Here is a 10,042-nt window from a genome sequence, read left to right on the forward strand (position 1 = left end):
TATTCTTTCTTTCGGCCTCATATTATTTACTGCCTCTCAAAATATTGTTACTGTGACGTAAACAGCTATTTTGTGACGTAGTTAACGTAAACATCTAAATAGCTAACTAAAATGTAGACATCTCCGCTTATCATAAACTTCGTGAGTATATATAAAATTTGTGTAGATCCTAAATAGCTACACACACATGTATACAAACTATGCATATATATATAATATATATATATATATATATATATACACCTATACATACATATTCTAATGCATATGCATATATGTGTATATATTTATAATGTGTGTGTATTATAGATGCATACATTTTATATATATATATATAAAAGATGTTTACGTACAATATATTATATGTTATATACATCTACATGTATATGTATGTATGAATATATAAGAACCACAGAATTTGAATCAAACTGTTTTGATCCATACATACAACACACACACACACCAACACTACCATCCATGAGACATCCTAACATAATCAATGCCACTACTACTACTATCATCATCATTATCATCATCATCCACTGCCGCCACCACCACACCACCTCTACAAAACACCAACACTATAATTGCTGCCATCATACACATCCACTGTCACCACTACCACCACTGCCATGATAACCACATCTACCACAGCTGTTTGCTTACTGCTTACCCACTCACAAAATAGCTATCTACGTCACATTAACACTATGCAGCTAATAATTTCAAATGAAAACAGACAATATGATTGGCTAAGGATAGAATAAGTACTGGGCTTACAAAAAGAATAAGTCCCGGGGTCGAGTTGCTCGATTAAAGGCGATGCTCCAGCATGGCCGCGGTCAAGAGTAACATTAAAAGTAAAATATGTTTTATAGGACACATTAGGGTTAGGGTTAGTGTCCGAAGGTTGAAAGTGTTTAGTTACAAAAAATATATTTCTCGATCTGCCGTTGAAAGGGTAAAGATCCCTTATATTATTTATTTAAAAACCCTTTACAAACTAGAAGGGTTATGGGTCAAGAGGAAAATACATCAATCAAATGTTGGGAAGGCCATCGGTGAATATAAACAACATTGTTCCTCAACCAGAACAATAAGGCTCTATAGTTAGGGGGAAATTTACCCATTCAGTTTCAAAACTCAGGTGGAGCCAAAAGAGGTCTCTACACATACATACGTATACACACACACACATACATACATACATATATCCAGACAACTTCAGCTTTATATATATATTTTATTTATTTATATATATATATTATATATATATATATATAATATATATATATATATATAATATATATATATATATATATATATATGTACTAGCAGAATTGCCCGGCGTTGCTCGGGGCTGAATTGCTTGAAAGTACTGTTATGATTGCACTGAATTATGATGATTATCCAGGCAAATATTGATATAAGTTACGGTGGGAGATAAGGACTTAACGATCAAACGTGTGCCATTGCATTGTTTTGGGGGAACCAAATTTCTGATGAGCATTATAGGGGCACCAACTTTAAGTTTGAGAAAGTGTGGTGGTAGTCCGGGGTGCTCAAAGGAATTGAGTACCTCTATTGGATAGTTGATGACATCCTCTGGGTCAGGAGTTGTATCGATAGACTGATATACATAGACTTCCCCAGGAATGAGTTTTAGCATTTCATCATTAATATGGTGAACAGTTTTATTCCTCGGGGCCAGTATAGCCTTTATGCCAATCCAATCCATATTCTGATAATTAGCTTGTAGATCTGAGAACACTGCATCTCTGAGATCAGGAGGCGTCTTAACAATGGTACAAATGGAATCGATGGCAATATTACCATTTTCATACCCTGGTATTTTGCCTTCGCCAAGTGCAAGGAGGGTGTGAGGAAATGCTGCTGATGTGATATTACGTCGCATATGAGCACGCATATTGGTGTGAAGTTTGAGTGTTACTTCCCTTTATTTAAAAAAATATGCATTAAAATGGAAAAAATGATGGTAAATTATTTTTAAAATCGTAAACTCATCATAGACGCGCGCTAATACCCAGAAGGGCTCGATATGAATCAACGACTATAAGATACCCGGTTTTTTGTTAAACTGCATCGCAAAATGTGGAGTAGTTAGGAATCTAAATCTAAATCGGAGTAGACAGACACACAACCTTTCTTTTATATATAAAGATTTTCGTCCGTCCTAAAAAACTTTGTGCGGAGTGAATGGTTACCTTTATGGAAATATATACACACACATTATACATACATGTGTGTATAGTGAATATATAATACATTTAAATATCTATATACACTTTTGGGCGATCATTCTGCTACTTGGATATACTTTACATCTTATATTCGTCCAATTCGTCCTAAATAACTTTGTATGGAGTGAATGGTTACCTCTATGGAAATATATACACACACATTATACATACATGTGTGTGTCTATATACACTTTTGGGCGACTGCTACTTAGAGATACTTTAGATGTTAGGTGATCTAGCAAAAAGGATGACCAGTTTGACTTGCTCATCCCTGTCACACACTCACACACACGCACACACACCACACACAACACCACGCACCCTCACACACACACAGACGCACACACACACACTCACACACACGCACACACACACACACACACCACACGTTAGCTTACAATTTATTTATATTTTGCGTGTCTATGTGTGTAAAGAGGAAGTGGGAGTAATATGCAGAGTGAAATGTTAAATAATTGAGTTTTCTCGAATTTTGTCTTAATTGGGGGTAAAATTGAAAGAAATTTTGTATGGCATGACCCAATGGAAGTACTTTGAAAAATCATGGGTAAACTCTAATTGAAGAAATTGTGTGAGGAGTAATCGTTATGTATTTATTTGTTTCTGTTTGCTGTGTTTTTTTTTAGTAGTGGTTTAAGGTACACTTCTCTCGTTTTATAGAAATAGTTTCACTTTAATCGTTGCGCACTTGCAAAGAGAAAGGAGTAGAAATTAGAGTGATAGCGTGAGTGAATCAGATCGCTTCGTTTGTGTGTGTGTGTGTGTGTGCGTGTGCTCTAGCCCACAATAAGAAAAGCACTTGACTTACACACCACAATGTGAGTTTTCTCTAAATTTTGCTTAATTGGGGTTGAAATTTTAAAAACTGGACCTGGTATGACCCGATGCATTCTACTCTTAAAAATGCTAGGTAAATTGTAATTGAAGAAATCCTATATTGTAGATTTTATAAGAGACAAGGAGGCAGATAAAATCTGCCTTTTATAATAAGACTAGCAGTATCGATCGCCGGCGTTGCTCGGGTTTGTAAGGGAATAATTATATATAAGCATTTTTGAGATGTAAAGTATAATAAGCCATCTCAATATGGCTAACCACAAAGGGGGAGGGGTGTTACTGTAGCTTTTTACGTTCTGAGATTTATAATAAATTTAGAGAGTTACTTCCCTTATATATGTCAAAATGGATTAAAAATGGGAAAATTGAGGTAAATTTTTTTTAAATCGTAGACTCATCGTAGACGCGCGCTAATACCGAGACGGGCTCGATATTAATCACGACTATAAGATACCCGTGTTTGGTTAAACTGCACCGCAAAATGTGGGAGTAGTTAGGAATCTAAATCGTAGGAGACAGACACACACCTCACTTTTATATTAAAGATTTCCTTTATTTACATAATATTGAGGTCTCTTTCTTTCTTTTTTTATCTTACTGTTTTTTTACCAATATACATATATATATATATTATAATATATATATTATATATATAATATATATTAGTTACAGAGATGTACTTGCATAGCAAGTGACTTGATCTGAGATCGTGTGCTGGAACGAAAACAGTTGCAGCGTTGAAGGTGTTTATAAGCCATTAAGAAACACACAAAAACCGTTAGATTCACTCAACATTTAAATTTAATTTGTCAAAATATTTCGTCGCTTTGAAGACCGCGACTGTTAGCACGATATTTTTGTCAGTGAACAGGTGGCGGTCTCAAAGCGAGGAAAATATTTTGGCAATTAAATTTAAATGTTTGAAGTGATCTAACGGTTTTTGTGTGTTTCTTAAATGGCTTACAAACACCTTCCACGCTGCAATATATATCTACACACATATATATATAAATATATATATAGTTACAGAGATGTACTTGCATAGCAAGTGACTTGATCTGAGATCATGTGCTGGAACGAAAACAGTTGCAGCGTTGAAGGTGTTTATAAGCCATTTAAGAAACACACAAAAACCGTTAGATTCACTCAACATTTAAATTTAATTTGTCAAAATATTTCGTCGCTTGAGACCACGACCTGTTAGCACGATATTTTTGTCAGTGAACAGGTCGCGGTCTCAAAGCGAGGAAAATATTTTGGCAAATTAAATTTAAATGTTGAAGTGAATCTAACGGTTTTTGTGTGTTTCTTAAATGGCTTACAAACACCTTCCACGCTGCAATATATATATCTACACACATATATATATAAATATATATAGTATGTATGTATGTATGTATGTCAGTATTGTATTTGTGTATATGTGTATGCATGTATGTGTGTGTGTGCGTGTCTGTGCTTGTGATTGTCCTCCACCACTGCTTGACAACGAATGTTGGTTTGTTTACATCCCTGTCACCTAGTGGTTTGACAAAGGAAACAGATAGAATAAGTACAATGCTTACAAAAATAAAACTGGAGTTGATTCATTATACTACAATTCTTCAAGGCATTGCCCCAGCATGGCCACAGACCAATGGCTGGAAAAAGCAGAAGAATAAAAGAATACATTCTCTGCTTTGGTCTTATGTTCAAGGCATGAGAAAGCTTGAGTTTACATGAGAAGGCCTAACAGACCTGGTAGAAACAGCAGCCAAATCTCCCTCAAATCACACCTTACTGTCTTATGTATGTATATATATATATATATGAGCCAATGGGGGGGACCTCTACATGGTAGCTAGACCTGGTAGAAATAGCAGCCAGACCTGGTAGAAATAGCAGCCAAATTTCCCCCAAATCACACCTTACTGTCTTATCTATGTATATATGTATGTATGAGCCTATGAGGGAGACCCCTACATGGCAGAAATAGCAGCCAAATCTCCCTCAAATCACACCTTACTGTCTTATGTATGTATATATATATATAACGGGAAGCTTTATGAAAATAAACAAAAGACGAAGGCAGGTGGAAAACAAACGAACAATTGTATTAGTATGGCACTCAGGAAATATAAATAAAACAAGTCTTTAACGTTTCGAGCCTACGCTCTTCAACAGAAAGATACACACAGAGAAAAAAAACACAGAAAGAAGGAGAGAAAAAAAATGCGTGCAGTAACTAACGAATCAACATGGTGATCTGATTTCGGCCAGAGGTCAAAGATCAAACATGAGACGCGAGAGCGAAATAAGGGGAGATAATAGGGTTGATAATAGGGTTGAAGGACCAGCTATTAGTGCGTAGGAGGGGTCTGGACGTGTGTATGTATAGGGTTGGTGTATGTATTAGTATGTATTAGTATGTATAAGGTGTGTGGTGTGTGGTGTGTGTATGAGAGAGTATTAGTGCGTAGGATTGGTCTGGACGTGCGTATGTATGGGGGGGTGTATGTATTAGTATGTATTAGTATGTATTAGTACGTATTAGTATGTATAAGTGTGGTGTGTGTGTTATGAGAGAGTATAAGTGCGTATGAGGGGTCTGGACGTGTGTATGTATAGGGGGTGGTATGTATTAGTATGTATTAGTATGTATTAATAGTATTAGTATGTATTAGTTGGTGTATGTATTAGTATGGCACATCATATATGATGTGATGTGTAAAGTCGTGTGGTGTAGTGAGGAGAAGAGGGGGAGGGGGAGAAGAGGGGAGGAGAGGGGGGAAGAGGAGGGAGAGGAGGGGGAGAGGGAGAGAGAGGAGGGGGAGAAGGAGGGGAGGAGGAGGGGGGGGAAGGAGGAAAGAGGGAGAGGGGGAGAGAGAAGGGGAGTGAGGGAGGGAGTGAGGGAGCAGAGGAAGGGGAAAAGAGGGAAGGAGGGAGGGAGAAAGAGGGAAGAAGGGAAGGGGAGTAGGGGTGAAGGATGAAGGTGAAGGACTGAAGAAGTAGGGCGGGGGGGAAGGATAGGTAAGGAGGGGGGTTAGATGAGGGGGGGGAGAGTGAGACCAAATGGCGTATAAGAGCGAAGAGAGAAGATTAATTCCTGTTCACGGCGCAAACGGGAATCCGGATGGCCTCTGTGTAAGGACAAACCGAACACAGATAGGTGTTGCAAGGAGTGACCGGTGGAGCGGAAATGGCGTGAGACGGTGTGTCGTTCGCAAGGTGGATGTCACGAAGGTGTGTTCCGCGAACGGTCAGCCAAGCGGCGTCCCGTTTGTCCGATGTACAAGGAATTGCAGAGAGAGCAAGAGATGCAATAGATAATATTGCTGGAGGTGCAGGTGAAGGAGTGGATGATGGAAGAGGGTCGATGGTGGGTGCTAGTGAGGCGGGTGGTGTTGGAGAGGTAAGGGCAAGTGCGGCAACGTGGGCGGGAGCAGGGGAACGAGCCGGGTTGGGAGGTAGGGTCAGGGAAGGAGCTATGGACCAAAATGTCTCGAAGGTTGTGGGCTCGTTTGAAAGAGGGGAGGGGTCGGTTAGGGAAGAGGTGTGAAGTGGACGGGTCGGACTGGAGATGACGGAAAGCTCGAAGAATGGTGCGTTGGAGACGTAGGGTCGTGGGGTGGTAAGTGAGGGGAAAAGGGAGGCGGGAGACTACAGGGCGGGTTCGGGGAGAGGGAGAGAGAGAGCAGATACACGGTCCACGGACCGTGCTCTAGCAAGGGCGGTGTGGATAGTGGTGAGGGGGTATCCACGTAGGGTGAAGTGGTGAGCCATACGTTGAGACTGAGTCTCAAAGTCATGGTCGTCACTACAGAGCCTACGTAGACGGAGGAATTGGGAATAGGGGATGGAAAGCTTGGGGTGTTCTGGGTGGGAGGAAGAGAAGTTGAGGTATGAGTGTGAGTCTGTGTGTTTGTAGTGAATGGAGGTGGTAAGAGTGGAGTGAAGAATGCTAACCGAAATGTCGAGGAAGGAGACAGAGGTGTTGGAGATAGTGGAAGTGAAGTGGAGGGCAGGATGGAAAGATTGGCGACGAAAGAGAGAGGAAGGAATCTAGATGTTCGCGGGGAGAGTGAGGTGGCACCGATAATGTCGTCAATGTAACGACCATATAGTTCAGGAGTGGGACCAGTGAAATTAGAGAATATTTGGGCCTCAACATAGCCAACGAACAGGTTCGCATAGTTGGGGCCCATTCGCGTTCCCATGGCCAATCCCGAGACCTGATGGTAGAACTCGCCCGCGAACGAGAAGCAGTTCAGAGTAAGGACAAGTTCGGCCAGACGAATGAGTGTGGAGGTGTCAGGTACAGGGTTAGAGCGGAGGTCAAGAAAGTGTCGAAGGGCCTGCAGTCCTTCGTGGTGAGGGGATAACAGTATAGAGGCTTTGGGATGTCCATAGTAAAAAGGATTTTGGAGGAGCCGGGAGGAAAGGAGAAAGAGTTGAAAAGCCGGAGAGCATGGTTGTTGATATCGTGGATGTGGGAGGGAAGAGATGCTACTAGGGGGGCAAGGACACGGTCGAGGTATTTAGAGATGAGCTCCGTGGGGCAGTTACAGGCGGAGACGATGGGGCGGCCAGGGTTGTTGGGTTTGTGGATTTTGGGGAGGAAGTAAATGGTGGGGGTACGTGGGTTCGCATAATTAGGTTGGATGCGGTGCGGGGGAGACGGAGGACGACGAGATGAGGTCGTGGACAGTAGAGGATACCGTCTGTTGGTAGCTACGTGTGGGGTTAGAGGACAGAGGGGAATAGAAGGAGGGTGTCATTGAGTTGGCGGAAAGCCTCGGCCCTATAGAGGTCCGCGCGCCACACCACTACAGCTCCACCCTTGTCAGCCGGTTTGATGATAATGTCAGCGCGCCGTTGGAGGGAACGAAGAGCCAAGAGCTCAGCCGGGGAGATGTTGAGGCGGCGTTGGCGCCGAAAAGTTGAACCGCTCCAATGCACGCGACAAGCGCCCGCGAAAAGATCCACTGCTAGGATCTGGCCAGGGGCAGGCGTCCACGGGGATGGTCGGCGGCCCAGGCCAGTGAAGCAGTCCTCTTCTTGGGTGGGGTGGCGATGCGTCGTTGGTAATGCGCACCCAACCGGACACGGCGCACAAAGCTGTGGACATCAACTCGCGTCTGGAATTCCTTACAGGATGGAGTGAGGGGAATGAAAACGCAGACCCCTACCAAGGACGGAGCGTTCAGCCGCAGAGAGGGAAGATCGGGGGGAATGGTAACAACAGACGGAAGTGGAGAAGGGGTGGGTGGAATAGAAGTAGGAGGGGTGGTAGGTCTCGTGGAGGTCTGAGGGGGAGGGATTGGGGAGGTGTGTGTGGGGTGGTGGGGGGGCAGTAGGGTTAGGTGTAGGTGGATGGAGCCTATCGGGAGGGAGAAGGGTGGTGAGGAGGTTGGGGTGGTAGGTGGCGTCGGGTAGGTGGAATGGAAGAGTGATGGAGGTTACGAAGTTTGGTATCAGAAAGAAATGATGGAAGAGGTGATTCAAATGGATAATGAAGCGTAGCGTGTTGGAGCATAGAGAGGCGGCAGAGAGGAGAAGAAGGTGGAGAAAGCAGGAGGAAGAAGGCGGTTGATGGCATGTAGGTTGGAGAGATTGGAGCGAATGGTGGTGGGAGAAGCCGGTGGCCGCATAGGCGGTAAGATGTGGTGCGGAGTATGGGTAAGATGGAAGAATCCGAGTGGAGAGCAGGGGGAAGTGGAGGCGGAAAAACTTTAGGGATGAGTCGGTGATGTAGGCAGCGGCTTAGGAAAGAGACATGGCTAGAGAAGCGGGTTTTTTTAAAAAGAAGTAGAGAGAGATTAACGGGCGGCTGAAGGCAATATACAGAAGAGAACGGAGATGATCCTTCAAACGGTGATGGAAGGTGAGGAGGTAGGACCTAGGATCCGGCATGATGGGATAGCGGGAAAAAAACGTTCGAAAAAAAACAAAAAAAACAAAAAACAAAAATTATCGTATGAAAAAATAGAAAAAAAAGGATAGCGAAAAAAAGGGGAAAAAACAAACGTTCAAAAAACAAAAAAATAATAATCGTATGAAAAAACTAGATAAGTAAACGATAGGGGCAGAACAAGAGGGGCAGAAAAGACGGGGCAAACGGAAAGGGAAGAAAGAAGGGAAGCAGAGAGAGGGGGAGGCAAAAAAAGGGGTGCAGGCAGAGGAAACGGAGTATGGACATCCAGAGAGGGAAGAAAGACGGAAAGGAGAACAAAAATGCAGGAAAATGTGGAAAGCATGAAATGAATGTAAAAAAATAGTAATATAAGAGAAAATAAAAATACAACAAACGGGACAGTTTATGCGAACAAGTTCAAGGTTGAAAGTTCAAGGTGAGAAATGTGTAGACGTCGTGGTATATTTTTTAAGGATTTCACATCAATGCAAAGTCACTTTGATCCGCGAAAGAGAGGTGCAGCCAATGGTAAGTATCCAAGAGGTAAAGAAAATCCAAGGTAGAGGTAAGTGTTGATAGTGGTATTGGTATACAAGCCACTACGGTTATTTAATGTAAAGTCTTCCTCAAATCACTCTCTTGCTATTTACTCTCTTCCAAGAACATTTTCACTCACTCTTATCTCTTAGCTTCCCATACATTTTACTCATGTATCTATCAGCGTCATAGACAAAACAAATATTACATCGCCATCGCCATCGCATTCTATTGTCTACCTGTCAACACACACACACGTGAATAGTTTCAGTTTATTCGTTGCACACTGTGTGTGTGCGTTTGCGTGTGCTGTAGCCCAAACTAAGAAAAGCATTTGACATATACACCACAATGTGAGTTTTCTCTAAATTTTGCTAATTGGGGTTTGAAATTTTAAAAAACCGGACCTGGCAAAACCCGATGCATTCTACTCTTAAAGATGCTAGGTAATTGTAATTGAAGAAATCATATATTGTTGATTTCTATAAGAGACAAA

At 42.1% G+C, this 10,042-nt stretch overlaps 1 long non-coding RNA gene across 1 annotated transcript in view; it reads left to right on the plus strand.

Moving 5' to 3' along the window:
• Positions 1–7,698, plus strand: part of LOC118767531 — a 17,100-nt gene extending 9,402 nt beyond the window's left edge. Inside the window, exons 2-3 of the long non-coding RNA XR_005003449.1 lie at positions 2,474–2,486; positions 7,686–7,698. This is a non-coding gene — a long non-coding RNA (uncharacterized LOC118767531). The remainder of the gene's footprint in view (positions 1–2,473; positions 2,487–7,685) is intronic.
• Positions 7,699–10,042: the final 2,344 nt, after the last annotated feature.

This window comes from Octopus sinensis, linkage group LG22 (genome assembly GCF_006345805.1).
Source record: "Octopus sinensis linkage group LG22, ASM634580v1, whole genome shotgun sequence".
NCBI classification, from domain to species: domain Eukaryota; kingdom Metazoa; phylum Mollusca; class Cephalopoda; order Octopoda; family Octopodidae; genus Octopus; species Octopus sinensis.